This window comes from Molossus molossus, unplaced genomic scaffold, assembly GCF_014108415.1.
Source record: "Molossus molossus isolate mMolMol1 unplaced genomic scaffold, mMolMol1.p scaffold_m16_p_20, whole genome shotgun sequence".
NCBI classification, from domain to species: domain Eukaryota; kingdom Metazoa; phylum Chordata; class Mammalia; order Chiroptera; family Molossidae; genus Molossus; species Molossus molossus.
Window position 1 is genome coordinate 33717164 of NW_023425356.1, and position 6000 is coordinate 33723163.

General features: G+C 53.9%; 1 long non-coding RNA gene across 1 annotated transcript in view; it reads right to left on the reverse strand.

Moving 5' to 3' along the window:
* The window catches only part of LOC118636932, a 65187-nt gene extending 61225 nt beyond the window's left edge, over positions 1 to 3962 (reverse strand). The window contains exon 1 of the long non-coding RNA XR_004960857.1: positions 3850 to 3962. This is a non-coding gene — a long non-coding RNA (uncharacterized LOC118636932). The remainder of the gene's footprint in view (positions 1 to 3849) is intronic.
* Between the last annotated feature and the right edge of the window lie 2038 nt (positions 3963 to 6000).

The window sequence follows — 6000 nt, forward strand, 5'->3', positions numbered from 1 at the left end:
TACCCTTTTTGCTCCAAATTAGCTTTTAAAAAAATCAGGTGCCTATATTTGTATATAAGGATTTTTGGTACCAAGAATGAACCAATCAGACACAACCTTATTATGCAACGTGACCAACAAGAGGCAACTCTGTTATGCGACCTACATATTTGTGGTTTAAGACAGGGCATTCACGCTGCACAGCTATTGGTTATTGTTGGTTGTCATTTTTTCATTTGACAGTCTAAGGGAAAAGAGGTCAGTGTCTCTGACAAAACAGTCAGGAATTGCACATTTTAAAAACTCCTGCGGCACACCAGTTGAAAATCGCTGCTCTAGAGTGATGACCGGAAATGAGCCAGAACCAACATCCTTGCTGGTGGAGACTAAGGACCTGTGACGCATCTCTGTGCCATATCCTGGGGACTCGCAGTGACTTCTGAGTGACTGATAGGGCAAAGCTCAAGGAGAGAATAAATATATATATTTATCTTTCCAAGACAGATCCTCCCGGTCATAGTTACTAGAGAAAAGAAAACTTAAAGAGAAACCTGAACTTCAAAATGGGGTGTGGTTTGGTAGAAGATGTGGGTGTTCATTAGCAGAAACTGGTCCAGCAGTCTGGGCGGGTCCTGGGATAACAAACAAGTACAAGGCACACAGCCTCACCCAATGCTAGGCCGACACCCCAGGCCCTGGGGTCTCTACTTGCCTTCTCAGCAACCTCGCACCTTCAAGGCTTCACAACGATTTCCTCCAAATCTCTTTCCAGAACTGACTTCCCTTGCAAACTTTATTTGCCTGACCATTCACTTATCTATCTGGACACCCTGCCATCGTCTTGAAGGCAACACGTCAAAAACCAAAACAAACATGACTCCCCCAAAGAAGTTTGAACTCTGATTTTTCTATTTCTGTCAATCACTCAGGCTCAAAATGTCAGCACCTTTTCTTCCCCAGGCCCTGTCCCCAAGTCAAAGTGGCTCTCTGCACTGCTTCCTCCCCTGCATTCCCACAGGCTCCACCCTCATCCATCACCTCCAGTCTGGAATACTGCCAGTCTTCCGCCTGGGGCCCAGATTCTCGGCCTTTAACAAGGCCAGGCTGATCTTCCTCCATATCTCCATCCTCCTCCCATGTACCACAATCTCTTCAAGGTCAAGGCCCAGTCCTTGACCTGTCTTCCCAGCTCCCAGGACCTGACCTAACATGGCAGGCACCCAATAAATGCTGAATGAATGAATCCTAGCTTTCATCGGGAGCCATGACCACACAAGAAACCTCAGGGCCTTCCTATTCCTACTATTGAGAGGCTCTGCAGGTCTCCAACATCCCGCCAACCCTGCCCACCCACAGCTTCTACCATCTCAGAAACAAGCTCCATCCAGCTGATCGATGCCTGACCCTCCTCATGTGCCAGTCATTCCTGCATCCACATCTCTGCCCACGCTCTTCTCGTCCTGTTCTGCAGTGACGTCCATACCCTTCCCCCTACATCCACTCCAACTCCTACGCAACTGCCGAGCTCTGGGGGAGACAGGATGCAGGAAGTGGGAAGATAATTTTTTAAAATTGGGGAACAGGGGCATGACAAGGAGGTGCTGAGGTCTCTGATCCCTGGAGACATCACCTTCCCAATGGGTCGCAGGCGATTAGAGAAGGAAGAGGCGGGAGGAGGAGCCAAATTTTTCCACTGAGGGAAAGGCATGATTTTCATCACTGCTTCTGTTGCCCTGGTAACCGGGGACAGCCCAGTGGAGAGTACAGTAAAAGAACACCATGTTTATCTTTACGTTCTGATCCACTTCCCTGTACACCCTTCCCTGACCATCCCCTGGCCCCTAGGCCTGCACCAAATTTCTTATAATGCCACCGCCATCCATCCTGCCAGTCACTCTTGCTCAAACCTCAAAGGCAGATCTAATTTCTGCCTCTCTTTATCCAACACTATGTACCATATATTATTCTTCCACTGCAACACCCTGGGGATCATCTCACCACACCCATCTGCCATGCCAGGGGGCCCCAAGAAAAAGCTGACCTCAAAGCACAAGAGTAGCGTCCACTCCACCCCAGTCCTTTGGGCAAGAGAGACTAGAGGCCAAGAAGGTGCGGAAGACTGCCCAGCCAACCCCTCTCTCTCAGCCCCAGACAGCTGGCGTGAAGTGGGCCTCTGTTCTCCCTTCCCCCTCCTATGCCCAGGATCAGACGGAACAAGCCAGGTTGAGAATCGGAGGGAGTAGGTCTACCCACAAGCTTCCACAGAGCCTGCTTCCCCCATGGGCACAGTGTTTGCGTGACCTGAGAGGAGTCAGAGCACTTGCCCTGGGAGATTATATAAGTGTTATATAACATGGTGGCACCAATAAGCACATAGTGCCAGGGACAGGCCAGGGGTGGAACCAAACCCAAGGGGCTGGAGGTTAACAGCTCTCTCACCACCAATGCCAAAGTAACACCAGGCCCTGGCTGCCCCGGCCCTGTCTATACCTGTTCCTTCCACTCCAGAGGACACAGAGAGAGACTTGCCTGGCTCTGCATTCTTCTTCCCACGCTGGGCAACAGGGAGGGGCTGCTGCACCATCACCACCCTGGCCCATGGCAGCCTCTGTCCCTTCAACCTAAGGTGGCCAGGCTGCCCTTCCCTCCAGGGAGCAGCAAGGGGGCCAGGGGCAGGGGAGGGGCTGTGAGCCAGCAGCCCCTCCCCTCTGTCCTGGCCCTAGAATGGGTTTGTTTGGGGGAAGTGCTGCAGCAGCTCCAGGATTGGCTGGGGCAGCCGGCCCTCTGTCCCTCTGTTCTGTCATTTGCAGGTCCTCTAAAAAACAAAACAAACCAAAAGGAAAAGAAAAAAAATTGTGCACATTTGGCAAATGACGAATCCCAAATTTTGGTCTATGGCTTCAAATAAAGCTAAAAGGGGGGGGGGGACCCAAGGACATTACCCAATTTCCCTAAGCCCCCATCTCCCACCATATCCTGACCAACCCACCACCTATGGACTTGGGCTGTAGGCCTGGAGAGTCCGCCTTGCCTCGGGATCCACCTCCCTCTCCCCAGCCCCTATCTCTGGGGCTGCCCCTGTTGCTGGAGCTCCGGTCTCTGGCATTCCTGCCCCCCTACCCCAAGTCTCTGCAGAGTGCTCCGAGTACGGGGCTCCGGGATATGCACACAGGCCTGGGCAGTTCTGGGCACTTCAGGGCCAGGTCTTCATCAAACTCCTCCACCCTCACCACCACACCCACTTTATTATTTGGGGTGGGGGTGGGGATGGGGGTGGGGGTGGGGTACTGAACAGAGACACAGGCCAGTGACATCTCCCTCAGAGCCCGCCCTCTCCTGAGCTATGCCACTGGGCTTCCCGCCTCTCTCCACACGCACCTCCGTGCCCCCTAAAGAAGGAGGGGGAGAAAGAAATACGCATCAATATCATGAGCCTTTGCGCACCATCCCTCGCCCCCTCAACCACCTGTCTCGGCGCTCTCCATCCCCCACCGCCTTCCACAACTCCGGGCGCCCCCTCTGCAGCAAAGGGGCACCACGCCCACTGCGGAGCAGAGAAATGCAAGGTGGGGAGTGGGTAGGAGCTCCCGGGCCGCCCCCGGGGCTGCTCCTCCACCCCCTCCACCCTGCTGGCCCGGGCCCCAGAGCTCGGGGACCGCCCGGGGCTGCTTCAGGCCCGAATCCGCTCCCACCCACACGGCGAGGGCAGCTGCGCCCGGAGGCCGCACCGCAGCAGGGGTGGGGCTCCCCCGGAGCGCACCCGCCCGGTGCATCGCCCCCAGGGGCCCACCCCTGCCCCCGGCTCTCTGAGACCGCCCGCAGGCCCGGCCCGCGGTGCACCCTTCCACCTGGCCGGAGCTCTGCTCTCACCTTCCGCAGCCGCTTCCCTACTGCGGGACTGCGCCATCCGCACGGCCATCCTGCGAGCGCCCCGCGGGAGGTGCGGGAGGTGCGGGAGGTGCGGGATGCGCAGCCGCTGCGGACGCCGGCCCCACCGCCGCCGCTTCCCGGGCGTGTGAGCTCAGCCCGCCCGCGCGCCCGCGCTTCCCACGCTCGGCACCCGGCGCAGCGCCACCCAGCGACTGCGGTGGGCACGGCATGCTGGCGTCCGGGAAAATCTGACGCAGCACTGCTGACTGATTTGGAAATTCCCAGAATTTGACAGTACGTTTGCTGCGGGCTGGGGGACTGACAGGTCATTCTGACCATCTCCAGCCTTAGGGCAGAACGTTTCCCACTCACCCTTGTCTCTGAAGGAGATGCCAAGGCTTTGCCTGACTCCCTGATTCCCCCCCTCACCCTTCCTCTGACCTTGCTTCCATATTTCTCTCAGGGCAGTGGAGACTGTGGTGCGGGTGGTGACTACTCCTGTAAAATGGGGATGGGGGATCAGGAGTGGGCAAAGGGCAGGGAACTCTGGAGGCTGGCATTCCAGGCCCTCCTTGGTCCTGTCTAGACATAGAAGGTGTGCACAGGTCACTTTTGGAACAACCTTGTTATGTTATGTTTTATTTTAAAAAGATGTCTCAGCCCACCTGTAAAGTCTAATTTGGGCGAGTTGGAGTATTGTTTTTTAACCTTTTCTCAGACATAGACCCTTTTGAGAATTGGGAAAGAGCTGTGGGCTCTCTCTCCCGGAAAGTGCACAAGCACACATAAATATAATTTTGCACGGTTGGAATCCTCAGACATCTCAAACCATGGACCCCAGCTTAAGAACTCCTTCTCTGCAGATACCCTAGGTAGCAGGAGGCTGAACTGGTGATTACCTGAGTCTGCTGCCGTCTTTGCTCACACTGTTTCCTCCTTCAGGAATACCTCCTACACACCTCAGTCCTGCATTTCTGCCTCTAGAAACCCCAACTCTCCGTGAAGACCGGCTCTCAGTCTTTTTCTCCCTGACTTTCACATTCAGAAGTGCCATCTATAACCTGTGTTTTCTGGGAGCATGTTCTTTATGCCATTTATGTCTATTAATGCTATACATGAGGACCTATAGTTATTTCTGTGGCTGGTTGTCTTATTGCTTCTTCTAGATTATAAATTCTTTTAAGGTCAGTTCCCCACTCTACAGTTACTAAGGCAGGTGCCTTATATGGTATGCCCTTCACAAGTAGCTCTTAAATAACCAGAGGAAATTGGGTTGAGAAAACAGGAGGCCCGCAGGAGGCCCAGGGAGATGAATGCCTTTGTTCTAGAGGGACCCAACACCCCTCCTCTACCCCGATGCTCCACCACCAACAGACACCCATCGCAGGCACACCTCAGCACCTGGCAAATAGAAGTCTCAAGGTGGCAGGATCTTTTCATGCATTTTTCCTCCTCTGGGCAAGACAGCCATAATCTACAGGTCCCTGGATGAAACTGGGATACAAGTTCATGCAGGATAAACCTGCCAGATAGCAGATGTTTGACTCCCTGTGTCCCCTTGTCCAATAAGGAACACCACTATCCACTAGTTATACATGCCAGAAACAAACTGGATGTCATTTTTGACTCCTCCGTCTCATTCCCCTCCCTCCATGCACATTCCCCTTCAATCACTATAGCCTGATTTTACAGGTTAACTCTATTTCAAAAACTGTCTTCTCTCCAGCCCCGTGGCCCCATCCTGAGCTCAGACTATCATTATTTCTTAGCTGAATTTCTGCATCTGTCTCCATGCTAACTGGCCTACCTGCCTCAAGTCTCACCAGCTCAGATCCAGTCTTCATATCCCAGCCAGAAGGATCTCCCCCTAGGTAGCTCCACCTTTACAAAGCATATGGTCCAAAGTTCCTTACCCAGCTCACTAGGCCTCCAAGCTCTGACCCTCAGCTGACCCTCTGGCAGGACTTGCCACTTTCCTCTTATCTTTTACACTTCCCTCCTCCTAAGCATCATGTTCTTTCCCACCCTGAGGTGCGATGCCCTTCCCGGAATTTTCCTGAGGCGATGTCCTACTCATTCTTCAGGCCCCCCCACTGTCTCCTCCTATGCCACCCTGTCCTTCCTGCTATAACATTCACTGCACTATACTGT